The sequence below is a fragment of the Mesocricetus auratus genome, unplaced genomic scaffold (genome assembly GCF_017639785.1).
Source record: "Mesocricetus auratus isolate SY011 unplaced genomic scaffold, BCM_Maur_2.0 Super-Scaffold_100004, whole genome shotgun sequence".
In the NCBI taxonomy this organism is placed as follows: domain Eukaryota; kingdom Metazoa; phylum Chordata; class Mammalia; order Rodentia; family Cricetidae; genus Mesocricetus; species Mesocricetus auratus.
In genome coordinates this window covers 1188238-1199243 of record NW_024429189.1, presented here as the reverse complement: position 1 = coordinate 1199243, position 11006 = coordinate 1188238, and the positions used below count along the sequence as shown (strand labels likewise).

Sequence of the window (11006 nt, the reverse complement as noted above, 5' to 3'; positions counted from 1 at the left end):
GGGAGGTTCTTCGGTTCCCTGCGGGCCCACTTGCCCCCCTCGCTGGTGGTCCCCCCACCCCAGTGCGGTCTTTTGTCCCTGTCCCCTTCACCCCCGGTGGTGATCTCTCCCACGGTTTGGACCCATCCCTCCATCTCGGTGTGGTTTCTTCTGTCCCTGCCTGGTCCCCTCCACTCCCTAGCTGGTCCTTCTCTAGCCACTGCTGCTTCTCAAGCCCTTGTTTGGCCAAGAAGACCCTGCTTTCTGCCGGCCGTTGGGGACAGTGTCCAGAGTCCCAGAATCTCCTTTTTTATCTTCTCCATTGTCTTTGGGCCTGGTGGCAGCACAGGGAGTGCAGAGGGAGGGACTTGGCCACTGGCTGATCCTGCCCAGAGGGTGACAAGTACTCAGATTTCTCAGAGAGGGCACCCAGTGGGCTAGCAGCTCACAGGACCCAGAGCCTTTGAACCTCTGGGTAGCTTCTGCGCACGGGTCTCTCCCGGGTGCGGGCAGGGATCTACAAGGGCCGGCATTCCCATCAAGACACCATGCGCCTCTACCCCTCCTCTCCTTTAGGGTGTCCAGCCAGACCCTCTGACCACCCATCCCGCCCCACCCCCAGCCCGGTGACTGTGCAGTGTCTTCTGGCCTGTCGCCAGCCAGACCCATCTCTGTACAGCCAAGTGGCCTTTCCCTTCCCTGTAGAGGTGCAGGGCTCTGCCCTTCTGCAGGCCCTCCCAGAACCTTGCAGCAGTCTGAAGTCTGTTAACAACAGGTCTGGTCCCCTGATACAAAGTTTCTAAAGGCCCAGTCGGTCCAGAGGGCACAGGGCCTAACCAGAGGCGAGCCTTCAGCACAGGGCCACTTGTTCCTTATTACTGAGAGACTCGCCAGGCCCCACAGGCCCCACTCCCAGTGACCCTTGACTGCAACTCCAAGAATGCAGGGCCTGTTCTAAAGCTGAGCAGACCGGCCCCTCCCCCGTGCCCCGCCAAGCAGAGTGGAAACCAAGCCAGACCAAGCTGCTGAGTAGAAATTTCCAGTCTCCTTGGCATAGCTGGAAGGGTAAAGCTCGGAGCTTCAGCTGGGCAGGCTCGGGGTACTGAAGTGGGGAGGGACCCCCAGATGTTCCGCAAGCTGGCTTCCAACCCCCAAGCAGCTGAGACATGACAAAGGCCGTTGTCCTGCGTAGCCAGTGGAAGCCCGGCCTTTCTGTCGGCCCTTCCCCTGGGAGTCCATCAGGGACAAAGCCGTGTGGAAGACAGGCTACAAGGTCTCCCCAGAAGCACCCGGCACAACTGTTTGTCTGGGAGTAAACTGCTTGCTCTAGCGAGTAGCCCGCTTGTTGGGGCCAGCTGGCTTCTCAGGGACAACTCTTGTTAGTCCCTCGGTTACCTAGAGGGACAGGAACCTCCCAGTTGTGTCCCCGCCTTAAAAACAACTTGAATTGGGATTGCTTGTCACACGGGCAGAACTTCGCTTTGTTCGAGGGGCTGTGTGACCTAGCCGAGTCACTCAGCCTCTCTGGGCCTTGTTCCTCAAGTACATGAGGGAAGTAAGCATTGCAGTGGGAGGGGACAAGCTGGGTCCTGCTGTCTTGATCTATGTCTGAGTGAGATGGAAGGGAGACGGAAAGAGAGGGGGATGGGTGGTACAAGGACAGATGGACAACGGGTGGGGTGTGGGGGGGGGTAGGTGAGTGAATTCGTGATCCCTGGCTTTACCTCTGCACTGAGGCCTGTGCATAGCTGGCTTCCAGTCGTCAGGGTGAGGACCTGGGGAAACAAGGAGGGGGACAATGTCAGCTACACAAGGCTTTGGCATATAAGCCTTCCTCGCTGTGTTCTGAGAGCCACTGAGACAGATACCGGACACCCCAAGAGTTTTCCAATTACACTCAGACTACAAGATGAGGACACTGCCGGGCGTTGGTGATGCACGCCTTTAATCCCAGCACTTGGGAGGCAGAGGCAGGTGGATCTCTGTAAGTTCGAGACCAGCCTGGACTACCAAGCGAGTTCCAGGACAGCCTCCACAGCCACAGAGAAACCCTGTCTCGAAAAAAACCAAAAAAAAAAAAAAAAAAAAAAAAGATGAGGACACTTGTGACCACCCTGTAGGGGGTACTGCTAAAGACAGGGGTTAAGGTTCAGATGTTTCCGCTTAAAATTCCTAGACCAGTTAGTTGCCTCAGTTTCCCCATCTGCAGATGGGACAGCTTGTGGTAATCCCGGGCACTACTTACCGGCCGGGTGACTTTGGTCAAGGCACAGCCTCCCCACAGGCCACAGTCTGGCAAGTACACAGCCAAGCTCCGCTGAACAGGGCAGCTTTGGCCTTTCTGCAAATGCACACAGAATGGCCCAGAAACACACACTCAAACACACTACCACAGCACACACTGATGTATACGGAGATGTGCCTACACACATCCATGTTCATAGACACATGCCCGCAGGACACACATCTGTGTACATGGACACACACACGTATGAACATGGACACATGTCTACAACACACACACACAGCACTGGGGTGTGCTCTGACAGCATATGCAGCCATGCTCTCAGACATGTCTCCTCATACAACATTCACCATCGCAGCCTGCCCCCGAGTATGGACAACTGCCCCCAGCTCGCTAGCTCCTGTTTTGAGCACACTGCGCCAGCGCATGGCCCCTGAGTAGGGTCGCACTCCCACAGTGGAGGTGCTGGTGCACGCAGACACATCTGCACAGCACACACAGGCTGCACAGATCCAGGCACCCTTGGCTCCCCGCACAGCAGCTCACACTCCTGCCCACTCTCACACCCTTGCTCTGCTGAGCGCCAACTGTTGGCGCGCGAGGGGGGGGGTCGAAGCCCACGACTCAGCGAGGAAGAGGGGCGGGCGGGCGAGGAGATGACAGCCCGCGGTCCCCCTCGAGTCCCGGCTCATGAATATTAATGCGGCGGTAATTAAAATGCAGGGACGCAGCAGGATGGATGCGGTGCCTCCGGAGCGCCGTGCGGCGCGGGCGGGTGGAGCGGCTCCACGACCGAGGCCAGGCCGGGGACACCTGCGTCCCGGTCCCCTCCGCCCCCGCGCCCTCGGGCGGGCCGCGCGCCAGGCCGCCTTCCCGGAGCCGCCTTCCTGCGCGGCCTCTGATGTCAGAGGCTCAAAACTTTCCGCTTCCCGCCCGGCAGCCTCGGGCCCTGAGTCATCGCCGCCCCCCGGAGCCCTGGCCCGCGACGTGTTTGTGCAGAACCAGGCTCCGCTGGCCCTGCCTGACGTCAGGGCCAGGGCCGCCAGGCCGCACAGCTGGGACGATGCCACCCGGGGGGCCTAGAGGAGGGCGTGCACCTGCTTTTCTAGGTTCAGCGACGCTCGCTGCCTGACCTTGCACAGGGCCTTTTTGTCCCTGGGGAACTCCGACTTCCTCATTTGCCTCTTAGCAGATGGTCCACAAATCTTTACAGCCTTGTGAGGTGTGGTGGCTCCTTGCCCACGACCCTGTCCAGTACTCCTGAGGCTGAGGCAGGAGCGTGGCTGGGAGTTCAGTCCAGGCTGGGCTGCAGTGTGAAACCTTGTCTAAAAAGAGGAGGAAGAAGAGAGAAAGGTTGGGGGGAAGCTGGTCGAGGTAGGAGTACCTTTAACCCAAGCTCTCTGCAGACAAGAGGATCTCTGCATGTTCAAACCCAGCCTGGTCTACTTAGCCAGCTCCAGGCCAGCCAGAGCTGCAGGGAGTCTCTGTGTCAAAAAACAAAACAAAGCCGGGCGTTGGTGGCGCACGCCTTTAATCCCAGCACTCGGGAGGCAGAGGCAGGCGGATCTCTGTGAGTTCGAGGCCAGCCTGGTCTACAAAGTGAGTTCCAGGACAGCCTCCAAAGCTACAGAGAAACCCTGTCTCAAAAAACCAAAAAAAAGGGGGCTGGAGAGATGGCTCAGCGGTTAAGAGCACTGACTGTTCTTCCAAAGGCCCTGAGTTCAATTCCCAGCAACCACATGGTGGCTCATAACCACCTTGAATGAACTCTGATGCCCTCTGCTGGCATGCAGGTAGAAGATTGTATACATAATAAATAAATAAAATATTAAAAAAACAAAACAAAAAGCAACAAAACAAAACAGAATACAAAAAAAAAAAAACCAAACCAGTCAAAATTTAGAGAAGAAATGGCTATGGGATGTCCAACCCAGTCGATACATCTGCAGCACAACTCCTACATCTAACACAGGGGAAACTGAGAAAGATGGGACAGAGAGACTGTAAGAGCCAGGGGCCAGCACATCTGCTGTGAGATGTGTCTTCCAAACATGACAAGAAAGCTGCACCCATGAAATCTCAACAACATGCTCACCTAAACAAGGCCTCCATAATGACAGCACCTGTGGACACGCCCATACACACTCACACACTCACACACACACACAGGTGGGAATCTCACAGGCCCCACCCCTAGATGAAGAGCTACAGCCAATCGGTGGACAAGCCCCTTGGCATGTTATCCAATCCCAAATGGTCAGCCATAAACACATCCCTGTGTAAGAACACTGGCTGGACTCAGTAGGTCATGTGTGTGTATGTGTGTGTGTGTGTGTGTGTGTGTCAACAATAATTAAAGACTGGGGGAGAGATGTCCCCCACCCGACGATACCTGAGCTGGCCCTGAGGCGGGAAGGGCAGGAGAGTTGGCCCTGCCGGCCACCAGCTGCAGTACTTGGGAGAGCAGGCCCTGCACCTCTCCTGGGCCCCACCAGAGAACCAACCCCATTGACAGAGGTGTGGGTGAGGCATCCCTGATACTGTGAGCATTGAGGAGCTGTCCCCATTCCTCAAGCGGTGGCTTGGGTGGGAGAGAGATTCCCCTCCATGCATCCCCCTGACACACACACACACACACACACACACACACACACACACACAATGCTTGAGGCCGGTGAGAAAGTTGGCCCTGAGGTCATAAAAGCAGGAGAGCTGCCCATGTCTCTCATCAGCTTCAGCACTCAGGAGAGTGGCCTGTAGGCCTGCCTGGGCACCATAGTGGAGCCTGGCCTCAGTGGGTGGGTGTGGGAGACCAACCCCCCCCCCCGCCCCCGGGGAAGGGGGTGAAAGCAGGAGAACTGGCCCCGCTCAAGGCTGCAAAGGTGGACTCGGGAGGCCATGCAGGAGAGCTCACCCTGGTGGTGAGAACAAGGGAGAGGTTGTGGCGGGCTGACCAAACCTGCAACTGCCCAGGCACAGAACCAGTCATGGGTTCCCCACCCCAACATCCACCCCATCTGTGATCTGCTGGAGTACATGAAGGCACCGGTCCTGTAGACCCAAAGCCGCAGGGTCTCCATGACAACAGGACACCCAAGAGGAGTCCCAGTGAGGGCCCAGCATCGACAGTGTAGCAGAAACCAGAGGCCTCGAACCAGACCAATGACTCTTTGCAGTGAACAGCTGCAAGACGTGTGGATAAAAGGGCTTAGCGTGTGACTCACTGCCTCACCCTACAGTTTCCATGAAGATTTTCTCCTTCTTGGTTTCTTTTTCTCTTAAATTTTATTGGGGGGCTGCAAGGGCAGAGGGAGGGTACTCGGGGACAGGAAATGCATGGAATTGAGATGCATGGTGTGAAAGACACAGGAATAAATGAAAGAGAGCTAAAATAATATTAAGGAAAGGTCATGATGGATAGAAAAAAGAGAATAAAACCTGCAGACTAGGAGCTGGAGAGATGGCTCAGAGGTTAAGAGCACTGACTGCTCTTCCAGAGGTCCTGAGTTCAATTCCCAGCAACCACATGGTGGCTCACAACCATCTACAATTCAATCTGGTGTATATGTAATAAATAAATCTTTTAAAAAAAACCTGCAGACTATGGAGCTAATTTCCTCAGGCTGGGTAAACGGAGGCCGGGGTGAGGAAGGGTCCCACCACCGGGCCAGTTAAGGGATGACTTGGATGAGGGCACCACTGACGTGAGGTCTGGGTTCGAATCCCAGCTCGGGCTCCGGTCACCTCCTTTGCCCTCCAGCCACAGGCACTGGGAGACTGGCTAGCAAAGCCGAAGCAGCTCTTGGCCGCCACACAGAGAGTGAGTCTCCAGCACGGCCAGCTTGCTGGCTCTTTCCTGGCTGTTTGGCATTACCATTTTTGGGACCCAACTTACAGAGGGAAAACTAAGACTAAGCTGAGCTGTTGCTCTCAGGGCCTGTTTGGGGGTCAGGGTGGGGCCAGGATCTGCTCCAGCCCCTCCCCTGCTCCCCCCTCCCCTGCTGTTGTTCCTCACCTCTGCCTAGCATCCCTCCCTAAACCAGCAAAAACCCTCGCTTGGGCAGAGGCTGGGACTCACCAGCTCTGGGCTCCCTGCCCACACTGTGGAAGCTAACGGACCTTGTAGGCAGCTACTGCCTCCCCCAACACCCACTCCCCGCCTCAGCCATGCTGGGGTTCTTTCAAGTCCTCCGTGCTCCTTCCCCAGGACTCCTCCTCATGCCTCCAGGACTCCTCCTCATGCCCCAGGTCTCTGCACAGCACTGGTACAGTTCTCACTGCTGGAAGACTCCCTGCCTCACCCTGCTTTTCCAGTTAACTCCATCTCTCCTTAGCTCTTCCCTCGGGGTGTGTCCCAGTTAGCACCACCCCAACACACTCACACTCACACACACTCACACACTCACACTCACTCACACACTCCATCCGTGTGGGCGGAGACTCACCCCTCCCCCGTCACACAACCCATTCTGCACATCACAGGTCTCTGACACGGGCTCTCTTCAAGTCAGCCAGGTCTCGAATGACTTCCAGCCTTGTCCCTGGTGGCATGGACCTCCACTGAGGGCAGGAACCCTGGTATAGGCTTCTGTGGTCCAGTGCCAGACCCCAGTGCCAAGTCTTGCTCAGAGGCCAGCCCCTACCTCCTCAACTTCATAGTCCTCGCTGCCGCAGCCCCATCAGCCAGGGCTGTCCCTCCAGTGGGCCAGTCTTCACTGTCTCCCAGTCACTTTTCTGACTCCTACTGCAGCTCAGGGCTACAGGCCTAAGGTCACCTCTGTCTTGAACCTCTCAACCTTCTCATCTGTAAAGTGGGACAATACTGAAGATTACCTTGTTAAAAGTCAGCAATGTGTCCTGGTGGGAATCTTGTGTGGCCAGAAAATAAGGTGGGTGAGCGTACAGGGGAAAGAGAAGCAGCCAGTCGACATGCCTGCAGAGTGTGCCTCTCCTGTTCCCTTGAGTACCAAGGTGTCTCCCAGCAGAAAGCCAGCGCCCACAGAGTGGGGCACATCCTTTCATACGCAGAAATGGGGAGACCAAGAGCCTAGAGGAGAGGGCGCGAGACTTTGGGAAGGTAGCGTCTCCCCTCTATAGAATCTGAACTTGTGTAGCAAGAATTGGGACACAGTCCAGCAGAGAGGCAGCAAGGGAGTAAAGGCAGTGTGAAAAAACGGGGAGGAAGGCTGTGGGGGCGGGGCCCAGGAGCCGCCATGCTCACCGGCAGCTGTGTCTAGGGGTTCGGATGGTAGCTTCACTGGTGGAGTGCTTGTCTAGTATGTGCAAGGGTTTGGGCGCCAGCATGAAGTCAGGCATGGTGACCCAGGTTTGCGATCCCAGCACTCAGGACAGGGAGGCAGAAACATTAGGAACCCATCCTGGGCTGTGTAGCAAGCTTAAAGCTAGCCTGGCTGCATGAGATTCTGACTTTTAAAAACGTGGGGAATAAAAGCCCTTACCAGGCAATGGCAGAGCATGTCTTTAATCCCAGGACTCAGGCAGAGGCAGAGGCAGGAGGCAGAGGCAAGGCGGATCTCTGTGAGTTCAAGGCCAATCTGGTCTACAGAGAAGTTCCAGGACAGTCAGAGCTGTTACACACACACACCTTGTCTCAAAAAACAAAAAACAAGCAAAGCAAAACAGTCTTTAAACATGTTACCATGGACCCATATGGACCCCAGAATTCCTTCTGGAATTTTCATCAGTTCAGTTCCCTATCTTTAAATATGTTCTGCACACCTTTGCCTTAGCAGGGAGCAGGGTGTCTAAAGGCAAACTTGGGGGGCTGGAGAGATGGCTCAGAGGTTAAGAGCACTTGCTGCTCTTCCAGAGGACCTGAGTTTGATTCCAGCACCCATACCAGGCAGCTTATACCATCTGTAACTCTAGATCCAGGGGATCTTACACCTGTGACAGTGAGAGCAGCACAGGTTGGACCTGTCTGTGACAGTGAGAGCAGCACAGGCTAGACCCATGACAGAGTGATAGGACAATCTGGTGATCTGACCGGGTACTCAGGTCCAGCCTCTCCGATGGGTTTGGGGAATCTGTCTGAATGGAGATGATGTTTTATGACGGTGTGGCTAACTTGACTGATAAGCCGGGAGCATAGGCAGGTGGACCAAAGTCCTTATGTCCCCATTCCGCCATGTCAGCCATGTGCTAGTGACATCCTTACAGCCCAGGAAGCACCCAGACCTCAGTGAACCATGACAGATGAAGAAACAGGCTGGTGGGCGGTGACTCTTTGAAGCCCACACTGCTATTCCAAGGAGGTGGCAGGATTCACACTCGGACCACACTGAAACCCAAGTTCTGTGTACCAGGCTGCCCTGCCTCTATTCCTTGGCAGACAAGCAGTGTGCATTTCACAGAGAAGCCTGGGGGAATGGTTGGTGGGAGGCAGGCACTAGCTGCAGGACGGGGTCATCAGCGGAACTGGTGGACAGTCACAAGACACAGCCCCGACCCACGTTAGTACTGGGAGGAATCTCCAGGGGTCACTCCTCTGGTCGGTCCTACTGTGTACAAAGAGAAGCTTCAGTTTAGAGAGATAGAAACATTTGTCCAAAGACGCACAGCAAGATATTGCATGTAGCCAAGAGGGAGATGGGCCACCCGGTTTTGATCTGGGTCTGTGGCTTGCCTCTTGTGTCACAGAACCTCTGTGCCTAGTGTCCTTGTTCCAGAGAACCGGAACATGAGGTCCCTTTATAAAGGGACCGTGAAACCGGGCGTTGGTGGCCCACGCCTTTAATCCCAGCACTCGGGAGGCAGAGGCAGGTGGATCTCTGTGAGTTCGAGGCCATCCTGGTCTACAGAGCGAGTTCCAGGACAGCCTCCAAAACAATACAGAGAAACCCTGCCTCAAAAAACCAAAAAATAAATAAATAAATAAAGGGACCGTGAGGAGTCGGTGTGGGTGCAGAGAGCACATGGCACATCCTAGCTGTCCTCTCAGAGGATCTAGAATCCGCTGCGATCCAGTGATCCCCTGCAATGCCCAGTGACCCCTCCAGGAGCCCCACTTCCTGGTGGGCACTGGGCTGGAGTGAAGCAAGTTGGCCAATGGACGCCCCACACATCATCACCTCCTGCTGTGTGATTTCTGCTGGGCTGGGGGTCGGGGAAGGCCCCCCCCAGGTGAAGAGCAGGAAGCATGGCTCCACGCTGAGCACGTGGGAACGTAAGGACCCAGTAAAGAAGGGAACGCAATGTGTCCTGTGTGCTACCTAATCCGAGGAACTGGGGCCAGGGCCCGGAGCTCAGCTACAGGAGTGAGAAGGGAGGTGGCCCTGGGAAGAGCCAGCCATCAGTGGGGCATGACGTGGCAGGGAACTCAGAAGCCAGCCCTGCTGCAAAGGCAGAGTGCCTGGGCGACCTAGAGGGGCTGCCAGGTGAGCATGGCCAGGTGAGCATGGCCAGGTGAGCGTGGGAGAGGCGCACTAGGAGGGGGCAGGAGAGTTGTAGGTGGGCACAGGCTTGGCGCTTGGTTTAGGGGATCAGATGGAGAGCCTGCGGTGGCTTCTGGGATATAGCCAGGGTGGGCAGAAGCAAAGGGCAGAAGAAAACTGCAAGAAAGGAGCCCCAGGGTCCAGTGAAGGCCCCCCCCCAGCTGCAGCTGCAGCCCAGGACACTTGGCAAGAGCTCCTCCACTCCAGCTTCAAACTGGTGATTCAGGGAGCAGCACGGTTGTAGCCCTACACCCTAGGGCCTGGAGCTCCCTCCTCAGAGACCCCAGCCCACCTCTTGGGCCCTGGGGATTGTCCAAGGTGTCATGTGGGCACCCTCAGACCTCAGGTGACCAGCAGATGGCTGTCTGTGGGGCTGGGGGCCTGAGTGACTGACGCTCAGATTGCAGTGCCCACCCACAGCTCCCATGTACGAGCAGCCTGTGTGGGACCATGAGATTTGGCACACAGGGAGCTGAGGGGTCTGGAAGGAAGCTAGGCACTGGGCACTCCCTTCTGGACACCAGGAAAGTGAGAGCTGGAAGTGCAAACCCAAACCCAGTCCTGGAGGCCTGTGTCTGTCCTAAGAAAGGCAGGTTTGTCAGGGAGGAGGAAGGGAATTTGATTTAGCTGTTTTAGCCTGGTTTATAACTTGAAAACACTCAGGTAAGCCTGGTGGGTCTCTGTGCACACTCCTCCATCCTCCCTCCCACTGCCCACAGAGAAACAAACCTTTCGGGCCCTAAGGTACCTTCAGACCTACCCAGCCCCCTCTTTGTACCTGCCCCAGGGTCCTCAGCCGTTGGGGGTTCTGTCCCAGATCATATCCCTGGAGACTGAGTTTCTCTGTCACTGGTCAACTTCAGGGGGTTTGCTGGGTCTGCCCAGCTGGGCACAGCTCTGCCTCTCCTTCAGGAAGCAGCACCTCCCTGCAGAGCAGAAGCCTATGAGAAACCCGGCTCTGAGCCTGGCTGGGTGTATAACCTTGAGCCATTTGTTCCCGTGAAACCCCATCTTTCCAAAGGTACCACTTGCACGTAGGCGCCTTGTGGGACGCAGAGCCCACGTGTGCCCTGCATTTGGCAAGCACATGGCAGGGATTAGGAAGGGCGCAAGTTACATCATTCACTTCTTTTTACAGCTGAGAAAAACAAGCCAAGGCTCAGCGAGGTGCATCAGTCTGCCCAAGGTCACACAGCCCGGAACAGGGCAGGGTTGTCCCACTTAGGCAGCACCCACGGGACTATGCGGCCAAGCCTGTGCCTTCTTCACTGCTCCCCAAGCCTTTCAGCTCTCCAGCTCGGCAGGCCACGTGACGGCAGTGAAGGGTG

The 11006-nt window shown here is 56.2% G+C and overlaps 1 long non-coding RNA gene across 1 annotated transcript; it reads right to left on the bottom strand.

The window, feature by feature from the left end:
- Nucleotides 1-597: 597 nt before the first annotated feature.
- Nucleotides 598-10590, bottom strand: LOC121140305. Its single transcript, XR_005877079.1, has 3 exons — nt 10457-10590; nt 3358-3549; nt 598-1754 (listed from the first exon to the last, which is right to left on the bottom strand). It is a non-coding gene; the product is annotated as an uncharacterized LOC121140305 (long non-coding RNA).
- Between the last annotated feature and the right edge of the window lie 416 nt (nt 10591-11006).